Genomic DNA, 12,876 nt, shown 5'->3' on the forward strand with positions numbered 1-12,876 from the left:
CTTTTAATGAAACCTTTGCTTTTCTTAAAGTCTTATGGAAGCAATATTCATTTCTATGGTATTGCTGTTCAAGAATCAGGAGAGGGCCCCTTAACCTACCAAATAAGCCTAAATAAGCTGTCTACCTTTTTATAAGGAGAGAGAACAAATCTTTTGAAATGTTTTAGAGACCCTTTGGAAATTTTCAAAGTTACTTTGTGGTTAAAAAGGACTACATGTAGAATTTGATTCAGGGAAGTTTGTCACAAGATATAACAAAGGTTTTAAAATACTTGGTTAAATAGGATCATAGGTCACTGTGAAACAGCACTTAGTTACCCATTCAACTAAAGTGACAACAGAAAATGTTAAGGTAAATACAGAAAGTTAAATAGCTTTCTTTTTAACTTTAGCTCTTTTAATGGAGAAGATTAGAATTTCTGAACACAGAAGCTTATTTGACAAAACGCAGAATTCCTGTTTTTAGGAAGATGATTTTAAAAGGTAAGTAAAAACCTTTTGCAATCTGTTATCAAGAGCAAACCAATAGCCCAGAAGACTTTGTTCTTACAGCAGAGAGAAAACCAAATGATAATTTTACAGCAGTTTATTTTTGGTATTAAAACCCTTATACTTAATTAAATTCCAATCTTAGCCAGTTTTGACTACACAAAAATATTCCTTTCCAAAGATTTCTCTGTCATGAATCTTCTTTTACTGAAAACACATATCCTACTTCCCATGCACATGGAAATGTTTAAATCCTTATTATTTCCAATAGCTTTAATCACATATATTAGAATTTTTAACTCTTAGAGATCTTTAATTTTGAATGAAAACTAAAAAGTACATGTTCACAACTATTTTTTTACATTAGCATTCTGTAATTTGCCAAACATAATTTTTAAAATAATTTCTAGAAAAATGTACTTTCTGAAATAAAATTTCTCAGCCTAGAATTAAGCATCAGTTCAGTTCAGCCGCTCAGTCATGACCAACTCCTTGTGACCCCATGGACTGACTCACACCTTGCCTGTCTGTCACCAACTCCCGGAGCTTGCTCAAAACTCATGTCCATCAAGGGGTGATGCCATCCAACCATCTCATCCTCTGTAATCCCCTTCTCTGCCCACCTTCAATCTTTCCCAGCATCAGGGTCTTTTCCAATGAGTCAGTTCTTTGCATCGGGTGGCCAAAGTACTAGAGCTTCAGCTTCAGCATCAGTCCTTCCAATGAATTATTCAGGACTGATTTCCTTGAGGATTGACTGGTTTGATCTCCTTCCAGTCCAAGGGACTCTCAAGAGCCTTCTCCAACTCCACAGTTCAAAAGCATCAATTCTTTGGCGCTTGACTTTCTTCATAGTCCAACTCTTACATCCATATATAACTACTGGAAAAACCATAGCTTTGACTAGATGGACCTTTGTTGGCAAAGTAATGTCTCTGCTTTTCAATATGCTGTCTAGGTTGGTCATAGCTTTTCTTCCAAGGAGCAAGTGTCTTAATTTCATGACTGCATGAAATTAATTAAACATGCTTACTAATAAACTCAAATATCTTTACTCTCTATACAAGAGGGTGCCAAAAATAATATAAACCTATGTTTAGCAAGTAGTATTTCATTATTTTATCTGAGGGGTGGAGATGATCTAGATATTAAATTGAAAACAGCTCTTTGCAAGAAGCAGACCTCTGCAGGAGGCCCTTTGGTCTTGTCATTTTAACAAAGCTATATTGCAACATAACTTTTAAACAAGGTGCCAAGCTTTTGGTCACACAATATCTTGCCTAATCCATTGATTCTTTTCTTATATCAAAAAATAGAAATGAAGAATTGGATAACTAGACCTTTTCCCCCAGGTCTTCTCCTCCAGTAATCTCATGAGCAAACTGTGTGAACAAGATAGACTCTAAAGAAAGATCAACAAGGAGTTGAGAAGTCTGCACACAATGGGAGATAGCAACGAATCTGACCACTTACCTCAATGATTAACTGAGATTATTTTCCCTTTTTCCTTTTAAAAATTTTCATGATTGAGCAGAATCTTCAGAGTTGGTTCTGGGACATGACTCCAACTTCTCCCCAGGTGGTTGGCCTCTTAAACATTTCCAGTCCTATCAGCATTTGTCTCCTGAGTATTGGCTTTTGAGCTGCAAACAGCTGAACCTCAGTTTAGTAACACAATGACTATGCACCACTTAATTTAATGAAGCAAAACTTTAAAGTTTCAGATCACCAAAAAGATTTGATATCTTACTTAGGCCCATGTAATTTGTTTTCAACAGTTTTGTTTAGCTTACTTATAAAAATTTCATTATATCAGCTTCTTTTCTTGTTGAAAAAATTTATAAGAGAGAGAACATCAATTTATTTGACCAATAAACCAAAGATTAAGGAAAGTTGTATGTCTGTATTATTTTCAGTGTTGATAACTCTAAAGACATGCCTATTTTAATTAAACTAACAATCTTAATATTTACTAAAGATTAATCCCGGATCATGTGAACGTAAAAGCATCTGGGATAGTTTCTATTATAATTCATATAAGCACTTGTTTTTAATCAAGTTAAGTAGAGCTTTTTGCAAATCAATTTTATTGATACCATCAGTTAGTTCCGACGCTCAGTCATGTCCAACTCTTTGTGACCCAATGGACTGTAGCACACCAGGATTCCCTGTTCTTCACCAACTCCCAGAGCTTGCTCAAACTCATCTTCATCGAGTCGGTGATGCCATCCAACCATCTCATCCTCTGTCATCCCCTTCTCCGCCCACCTTCAATCTTTCCCAGCGTCAGGGTCTTTTCCAATGAGTCAGTTCTTTGCATCGGGTAGTCAAAGTATTAGAGCTTCAGCTTCAGCATCAGTCCTTCCAATGAATATTCAGGACTGATTTCCTTTAGGATGGACTGGTTGGATCTCTTTGCTGTCCAAGGGACTCTCAAGAGTCTTCTCCAACACCACAGTTCAAAAGCATCAATTCTTCGGTGCTCAGCTGTCTTCATAGTCTGACTCTCACATCCATATGTGACTACTAAAAACCATAGCTTTGACTAGATGGACCTTTGTTGGCAAAGTAATGTCTCTGCTTTTTAATGTGCTGTCTAGGTTGGTCATAGCTTTTCTTCCAAGGACAAGTGTCTTTTAATTTCATGGCTGCAGTCACCATCTGCAGTGATTTTTGAGCCCCCCAAAATAAAGTATGTCACTCTTTCCATTGTTTCCCCATGGATTTGCCATGAAACAATAGAAGCAGATGCCATGATCTTAGTTTTTTGAATGTTGAATTTTAAGCCAGCTTTTTCACTCTCCTCTTTCACTTTCATCAAAAGGCTCTTCAATTCCTCTTCGCTTTCTGCCATAGGGTGGTGTCTTTTGCATATCTGAAGTTATTGATATTTCTCCTGGCAACCTGGATTACAGTTTGTGCTTCATCCAGACACACATTTCACATGATGTACTCTGAATATAAGTTAAATAAGCAGGGTGACATTATACAGCCTTAACATACTCCTTTCCCAATTTGGAACCCGTCTGTTTTTCCATGTCCGGTTATCACTGTTGCTTCTTGACCTGCATACAGGTTTCTCAGGAGACAGGTAAGGTGGTCTGGTATTCCCATCTCTTGAAGAATTTTCCAGTTTGTTGTGATCCACACAGTCAAAGGCTTTGGCATAGTCAATAAAGCAGAAGTAGATGTTTTCCTGGAACTCTCTTGCTTTTCTGATGTTCCAGTGGATGTTGGCAATTTGATCTCTGGTTCTTCTGCCTTTTCTAAATCCAGCTTGAACATCTGGAAGCTCTCAGTTCATATACTGTTGAAGCATGGCTTGGAGAATTTTGAGCATTACTTCGCTAGCATGTGAGATGAGTGCAATGGTGCAGTAGTTTGAACATCCTTTGGCATTGCCTTTTTTGGGGAATGGAATGAAAACTGACCTTTTCCAGTCCTGTGGCCACTGCTGAGTTTTCTAAATTTGCTGTCATACTGAATGCAGCACTTTCACAGCATCATCTTTTAGAATTTGAAATAACTCAGCTGAAATCCCATCACCTCCACTAGCTTTGTTCATAGTGATGCTTTCTAAGGCCCATTTAACTTTGCATTCCAGGATGTCTGGCTCTATGTGAGTGATCACACCTTCGTGGTTTTCTGGGTCATGCAGATCTTTTTTGTATAGTTCTTCCGTGTATTCTTGCCACCTCTTCTTAATATCTTCTGCTTCTGATAGGTCCCTACCATTTCTGTCCTTTATTGTGGCCATCTTTGCATGAAATGTTCCCTTGGTATCTCTAATTTTCTTGAAGAGATCTCTAGACTTTCCCATTCTGTTGTTTTCCTCTATTTCTTTGCATTGATCACTGAGGAAAGCTTTCTTATCTCTCCTTGATATTTTTTGGAACTCTGCATTCAGATGGATATATCTTTCCTTTTCTCCTTTGCCTTTCACTTCTCTTCTTTTCTCAGCCATTTGTAAGGCCTCCTCCAACAACCATTTTGTCTTTTTGCATTTCTTTTTCTTGAGGATGCTTTTGATCACTGCCTCCTATACAATGTTATGAACCTCCATCCATTGTTCTTCAGGCACTCTATCAGATTTAATCCCTTGAATCTATTTGTCACTTCCACTGTATAATCATAAGGGATTTGACTTAGGTCATACCTGAATGGTCTGGTGATTTTCCCTACTTTCTTCTATTTAAGTCTGAATTTTGCAGTAAGGAGTTCATGATCTGAGCCACAGTCAGCTGCCAGTCTTGTTTTTGCTGACTGTAGAGAGCTTCTACATCTTCAACTGCAAAGAACATAATCAATCTGATTTCAGTGTTGACCGTCTGGTGATGTCCATGTGTAGAGTCTTCTCTTGTGTTGTTGCAAGAGGGTGTTTGCTATCACTGGTGTGTTCTCTTGGCAAAACTCTGTTACACTTTGCCCTGCTTCGTTTTGTACTCCAAGGCCGAACTTGCCTGTTACTCCAGGTATCTCTTAATTTCCTACTTTGCATTCTAGTCCTGTGTGATGAAAAAGTGAAAAGGACTTTTTTTTTTTTTTTTTTTTTTAGTGTTAGTTCTAGTTGTTCTTGTAGGTCTTCATAGAATCATTCACCTTCAGCTTCTTCGGCATTAGTGGTTGCAGCATAGACTTGGATTACTGTGATATTGAATGGTTTGCCTTGGAAATGAACAGACATCATTCTGTCATTTTGAGTTTGCATCCAAGTACTGCATGTCAGACTCTTTTGTTGACCCTGAGGGCTACTCCATTTCTTCTAAAGGATTCTTGCCACAGTAGTAAATATAATGGTCTTCTGAATTAAATTCACCCATTCCAGTCCATTTTAGTTCACTGATTCCTAAATATTGATGTTCATCCTTGACATCTCCTGCTTGACCACTTCCAATTTACCTTGATTCATGGACCTAACATTCCAGGTTCCTATGCACTATTGTTCTTTAAGCATCGGAGTTTACTTTCATCTCCAGTCACATCCACAACTGGGTGGTTTTTTCCCTTTGGCTCAGCCTCTTTATTTCTTCTGGAACTATTTCTCCACTCTTCTACAGTAGCATATTGGGCACCTACTGACCTGGGGAGTTCATCTTTCAGTGTCATACCTTTTTGCCTTTTCATACTCTTCATGGGGGTCTCATAGCTCAAAGATTTTGTTGGGTGTATTGTTTGATGGGGAAACAGAGCCTTGCTCCAAGGCTGCTCTTGACTGTTTTACCCAGGTCTCACATCACCTCCTTTCCCTAATTAACAACTGCTTGAATCTCATTGGATCTCAGGGAAGGTCATGGAGGATGAATGAAGGCTCTTTCCTATTACCAAAGAAATAGGGAGACAGAAAGGCCTTGTACCCAGGAACCCTACAGGACTTTGCACAATGTCAATATCAGTTAAGATAGGTGTCCATTTTTCTTTGTTTAATATGGGAGCCCTTGCTTTCAATTCTACTTCTTAAGTAACTGATCTTGTCTAATTGTGATGTTTTCCATAGTGGGCATTGAAATTCTAGGCTGTCTTTAATAACATTTTTGCCATTTTTGTAGATATTTACAATCTTCCAGGACTAGTTCTTAGACATAAAACAAACAAGTGTGCTGAAAGATGGCACACTTGACTTTTTAAAAATTATGGATCCTATCTTTATTATTATTATTACTTTAGCTAAGTCTTTGGTTTTTTCAGAGCCAGATTAATACTTAAGAGGAGTGTGTCATGGGGTTGGGGTTGCATGGTGTTTCACAGTGTACCTCACTACAAGGAAATTTTCTTGAGGTTGGCATGTGGCCTGGTATCAATCTAACTCATTCCATGACCCACTTATCCTGAAACAGGAGTCTTGGAATTAGGTGGAAACACTCTTCACAGCCATTAAATGCTCAACTGTGCCCATCAAGTTTTGAAGCTTATTTTGGCCTCTAAGATTCCAATTAGCAATTAGTCTTTACCTCATGTTCACTTTAACAGAAACCAACAGTAATGAAGGAAATGGAATTGGGGACACAATGAGTAACCAAAGAACTAGGGGGGAAATTGAACCAGAAGATGTCAACTGGGCTTCCCGGGTGGCTCAGATGGTAAAGACTGTGCCCGCAGTGCTGGAGATGCGGGTTCCATTCCTGGGTCCAGAAGATTCCCTGGAGAAGGGAATGGTTACCTACTCCAATATTCTTGCTTGGGAAATCCCATGGACAGAGGAGTCTGGAGGGCAACAGTCCAGGTGGTCACAGAGTCGCAAATGACTGAGCAACTAAGCACATACACAGAGACATCAATTAATGGTGACTGTGGATTGATTCCAAACAAACAAACAAGGAACTGTAGACTAAACCACCAGCAGTTCTCAGCATGGAATCTGAGACAGACCAAGGCCTGGGGTTTGGAAGTTACTGAATACTTTCCAATAGAAGTCCCTGTGAGCACTGCCAACAATTCCCATGGAATCCCGAACTGAGGACAGGGTTGAGCCAACAGACTTCAGAAGTAAATGGGTATTGCAGATGAGGGGCTCCACATGGACATGGGACTGTACTTCTACTGACAGTTGCCGTGTGGATCTTGTGACAAAATTAAGGGCTGGGGTTTCCACTAGAACACCTGGGTATTGTAGACTGAAAGGAGAAACAGACTGGGGGTTTGACACAAAGAGAGCAAGCTCAGAACTTACCCGCAGCCTCAGAAATGGCAGAAAAGACAGTGAACTCAGAGCAAACACCGGTGAATACCAGGTTTTTCTGGTGGCTCAGACAGTAAAGGATCTGCCTGTAATGCGGGAGACCTGGGTTTGACCCCTGGGTTGGGAAGATCCCCTAGAGAAAGAAATGGCAACCCACTCTAATATTCTGGCCTGGGGAATTCCATGGACAAAGGAGACTGACTGGCTACAGTCCACCCGGTGGCAAAGATCAGACACAATTGAGCAACTTTCACTTTCACTCTGAGTTCACGGAGTACAACACTTCTGTTTCTTGTCCCTGTACACCATCGGAAGTTCATTTTGGATTCCACCACTGCCACCAAGTCTGTTAAACAACAAAATTTCAATCAAGTAAATTGTATTATTTTTATTTTTTAATTAATTAATTTTTTTTTTTTTTGGCTGTGCTGGGTCTTCATTGCAGTGCATGGGCTTTCTCTAGTTGCAGTGCATGGACTTCTCTTGTTGCAGAGCATGTGCTCTAGAGCACGTGTGCTCAGTAGTTGTGACTTGCAGGCTTAGTTGCTCTATGGCATGTGGGATCTTAGTTCCCTGACCAAGGATCAAACCCACGTCCATTGCATTGAAGGTGAATTCTTCAATTCACTGATGGACTACCAGGGAAGTCCCCAAGTAAATTCTAAAGATCTAATTGGCTTTACTGAACAATTCTTGGATCAAGCGGCATCACATCTGGCAAGTACAAAGGAATTCCAAACAGCGAAATGGCTCAGTGATAAAGAATCTGCCTGCCAAGCACGACACAGGTTTGATCCAAGGGTCAAGAAGATCCCATAGAGAAGGAAATGGCAACCCACTCCAGTATTCTTTCCTGGGAAATCCCATGGACCAAAGAGCCTGGTGGGCTATAGTCCGTGGATTATAGTCCAAAGACTTGGACGTGACTTAGCAATTAAACAACAACAAAGACAGGGAAAGGTATTTTAAATGCAAGACAAGAAAAAGTGAATGTTTCACTCAGTCTATCTGACTCTTTGCGACCCCATGGACTGCAGTCCACCAGGCTCCTCTGTCTATGGAATTCTCCAGGAAAGAATACTGGAATGGGTTGCCATTTCCTCCTCCAGGAGATCTTCCTAACCCAGAGACTGAATTTGGGTCTCCTGCATCATAGGTAGATTCTTTACTGTCTGAGCCACCGGAGTGGCCAACAAGAAAGTCATAAGCAAAAAAGATCATTTCAGGCTTAGGTAACATAGTTATGGGGGACAGACGGAGTTTGTGACAGATTATCTCATATTTCTTTGAAGGATGGAAAGGATTACCCATCAACGCTGACCATAAAATTACACATTGATGGCTTAGGATAGCGTTCCTGGGGAAAGCTTTACCTACAATTAGGTTAGGTAGTAAGTATTGGTTTTAGCACAAGTGACTCCATTTGGGGCCTTTTTTTTTTTTTTTTTTTCTTTTTCAACATAGATGTTGATAATCAATAGCTGCATTGGATGGATCAGGCTGGTATCTTAATATCATATAAGGTGAGCCTACTAAACATTACATTTCTCCAGATGTCATGCAATAGGAACTATAAAATATTATTTATGTGATCTTTTTGCTAAAAATTGACCTAGCTTCTAGTTCTAACAATCAGCTTACAAAAAATAAAGATAGAAAAACATGTTAAACTTAACCACAGGGATGAATTAGCAAAATCCAGAATTTTGAAAACCCTTCAGGATAATTCCATATCTTCTACAACAAATTATAAGTTAAAAAGATGAGGGATATGGAATTTATGGATAAAAACTTAAAGTATATATCAATAAAATGCAATGTGTGGGCCTTGTTTGGACTCTGAGTGAAAAAAAAACTATAAAACAAGACTTTATGAGTCATCTAATAAAATGTGAAACTTTTTAAATGATTTACCAATATTTGATAATGATAATAAGTGATTATTATGACTTGTTCAAGTGTTATAGTGGTACTTTTAAAAAGAGTCCTTATCACACACAATAAAAGAGTCCTTATCATATAGAGATACATAAAGAAGTATTTATGGATTAAATAATATTATACTTAGGTTTGTTTAAAAGTAATGCAAAGAGAGGAAGGAGGGGGATAAGGCTATAAATGAAACAAGATTGGCCAGTTGACAATTATTCAAGTTGAGTGATAGATTCATGGGGTTCATTATACTCTTGCAGCTATTTTTATATATGTTTGAAATTTTTCCCATAATAAGGGAGAAAAAGACAGAGATTGAGATCCAGACAGCAAGAGAGAGCCAGACAGCCAGACAGAGAACAAAGAAGTAAAAGAAACAAGTATAGATAATATTTTGAGAAGTCATGCTACCAAAAGAAAAGAAATGAAGAGGTGGAGGAAGACAAATGGCCTAAGATATTTTTAGGGAGATTTAATATGGGAGATATTCTCATGTGCTTGTGGTTGGCTACCTTTCTCTACTACAATCCTACTTCAAAAAGAGGAAGAAATTGATCATGTGGGAGAGAGGAGGAGTGATTGAAGTACAGTTCTTGAGTAGTGGACAGAGGATGATGTCAAGTGCACACTGGAGAGATTGGTCTAAGCAAGGAACTTGGACAGCTCATTCACTGGAAGGAATATAGAAAGTGTGGGCAGAGTTGAAAGAGTATCGGTTGATTAAACATTAGGGGGTTGAGGACATTCTTTTCTGGCTACTTTCAAATCTCAGTGAAATAAGAGGAAGGAAGGAGAAGTAGAGGTTTAAAAAAATAGAGGAATGTATGAAATGGTTATCTCCAGTTACAGAAATGTAGTGGGCCTTCCAGGCAGTGAAGAAGGGTTCACTTGCATTTTTAAAGTCCATCATCAAGTATCATCAACTTCCAAAATGTATTTCTCCAGTACTGTGTTAAGCTGCTCTTGCACAGGCACAAGATAGGCAGAGAGCAATCTGGAGCATGGCAGAAAGCTGGGTTTTGCCAGAGTAATATTGTGAGGAAGAGTAGTGCAAAGGAGTTGAGTAGTACATAGAATCTAAGATGGGCGAAATTTAAGTGAGGGCATGAAGAAGCTGATGCTCAAGTTAATGAACTGAATATTTTAGTGGATTCCAGAAATTACTCCCATACTAGTTGCAAGTTGGGGGGGTCCCCACACCCCCAAACCTCTGACTAACTGACTACAAACTTAGAAGGTTTCACAAATACCTCATGCTTGTTCATTCACTAGAATAATTAATATAATTCATAAAAGTATTAATTTATGATTATAATTTTATTATAAAGAATATAGATCAGGACCAGCAAAATGAAGAGAAACATAGGGTAAGGTCTGGGAGGATCCCAACTGCAGAACATCTGTGCCCCTTCTCTGTGGATTCAGAGCATGTCACCCAGCCAGCACATGGATCTGTTCATCATCCAGGAAGGTTCACTAAGTTTTTATTGGGGTTTCATATGTAGGCATTCAATTTAGTTCAGTTCAGTCACTCAGTTGTGTCCAACTCTTTGTGACCCTGTGGACTGCAGTACACCAGGCTTCTCTTTCCTTCACCAACTCCTGGAACTTGCTCAAAACTCATTTCCATCAAGTCGGTGATGCCATCCAACCATCTCATCCTCTGTCATCCCCTTCTCCTCCCACCTTCAATCTTTCCCAGCATCAGAGTCTTTTCCAGTGAGTCAGTTCTTTGCATTAGGTGGCCAAAGTATTGGAGCTTCAGCTTCAGCATCAGTTCTTCCCAAAGAATATTCAGGGTTGATTTCCTTGAGGATTGACTGGTTTGATCTCCTTGCCACTCTCAAGAGTCTTCTCCAATACCACAGTCCAAAATCAATTCTTTGCTGCTCAGCTTTCTTTATGGTTCAACTCTCACATCCATACATGACTACTGGGAAAAACCATAGGTTTGACTAGACGGACCTTTGTCAGCAAAGTAACGTCTCTGCTTTTTAATATGCTGTCTAGGTTTGTCATAGTTTTTCTTCAAAGGAGCAAGTGTCTTTTAATTTCATGGCTGCACTCACCATCTGCGGTGATTTTGGAGCCCAAGAAAATAAAGTCTGTCACTGTTTCCATTGTTTCCCCATCGATTTGCCATGAAGTGATGGGATCAGATGCCATGATCTTCATTTTTTGAATGTTTAGTTTTAAGCCAACTTTTTCACTCTCCTCTTTTTCTTTCAACAAGAGGTTTTTTTAGTTCTTCGCTTTCTGCCTTAAGGGTAGTGTCATCTGCATATCTGAGGTTATAGATATCTCTCCTGGCAATCTTGATTCCAGCTTGTGCTTCATCTAGCCCAGCATTTCACATGATGTACTCTGCATATAAGTTAAATAAGCAGGATGACAATATACAGCCTTGATGTACTCCTTTCCCAATTTGGAACCAATCTGTTGTTCCATGTCCCATTCTAATTGTTGCTTTTTGATCTGCATTCAGGTTTCTCAGGAAGTAGGTTAGGTGGCCTAGTATTCCCATCTCTTCAAGAATTTTCATGACTGGACTCAATCTCCAGTTCCCCCTTCTCTCCCTAGAGACAGGCTAGCTTCAAAACTCCAGCCCTGAAATTGTAACAGAAAGAGTCAATTTTGACTCTTCCGTGCTAGATCTATTTGTTTGTCTTTAACCCTCTTTTTTTTCTACTTTTGTTATTATAATCATACATAATGGCCTGTCACAGAGAATACTGCCCCTCTGCCTGACTGTTAAAGTGCCTTTGTTCAGAACCCTGTCCACCTGAAGATGGTAGGAAGCAAGAAATTAACAGATCTCCTTGCCTGAGGCTTGCCATTCATGAAGATGTTTGCAAGATTAAATGGCCTTTTCTTACTTTGTTTCCTCACCTCTCCTCCATCACTGACCCACAAAAGAACCTGGCATGCAGATTCTGACAAGATAGTTATTTTGAGACATTAGTCTGCCATCTTCTCTGTCAGCTGGCTTTCCAAATAAAGTCATATTCTTTGCTTCAACACTTTGTCTCTCATATTCATTGGCCTCTCTTGTGGTGAGCAGAGGGAGTTTGGACTTGGTAACAAGCTTGTCTTAGCCAGCCAGGAGCCTTGCTGCTCACAGCTAGCTGGCCCCAGTCAGGGAGTATTGACTAGCAGCTAGCAACTGGGACCATTTTCCCTAAGGGCCTTTCCTTCAAAATTCCCTGAAATGGCATTGGTCACCCTGGCATTTGGCAGTTGAAGCAAGGAATCAACAAACTTATTCAAGTCAATGGACTCAATTTTCTAGGGTACAACCCAATTCAATAGTTGGTTCATTTGTTTGTGATTTTGTATGCCCTTTTGTGTTACAAGTTGAGGGACTTGATTTTGTAGGGTAAATCACTCTGGTGTGCACACTGCATTATGCAAATTCCCCCCTCAATTTGGGCTTTTCTTTCACAGGACAAACCAATTTGGTTGGTGTACCCTGTTGGAGGGGGAAGTGTTGTTGGACTACCTGTGTGGGAACTGGTTCACTGGAGAACTAGCTCTTGTTGGGCTAAGTCTACCTAGATGTAATTAGTTCATTTGTTTTGTAGGGTAAGTTTATTTACCTGAGTTGGAACTGCTTCATCTGTGCATTGATGCTGGAATTTGTTTGTGCTGTTTGTATCGAAATTTGCCTATGTCTTTTGTGTTTTGGTGTTATCAAACTTATAAAACTGGGAAATATTCCATCTGTCCCAAAGGAAAGCTCTTTGAGGCATATACTAGGTGTATATTAGGATTAGAAGAGC

The 12,876-nt window shown here is 39.4% G+C and overlaps 1 protein-coding gene across 1 annotated transcript in view; it reads left to right on the forward strand.

Moving 5' to 3' along the window:
* The first annotated feature begins 402 nt into the window (after positions 1–402).
* The window catches only part of ACSM3 (acyl-CoA synthetase medium chain family member 3), an 82,358-nt gene continuing 69,884 nt past the window's right edge, over positions 403–12,876 (forward strand). The window contains exon 1 of the mRNA XM_043914466.1: positions 403–483. The gene's annotated coding sequence lies outside the window, so the exon portion shown is untranslated. The remainder of the gene's footprint in view (positions 484–12,876) is intronic.

This window comes from Cervus elaphus, chromosome 10, assembly GCF_910594005.1.
Source record: "Cervus elaphus chromosome 10, mCerEla1.1, whole genome shotgun sequence".
Classification (NCBI taxonomy): domain Eukaryota; kingdom Metazoa; phylum Chordata; class Mammalia; order Artiodactyla; family Cervidae; genus Cervus; species Cervus elaphus.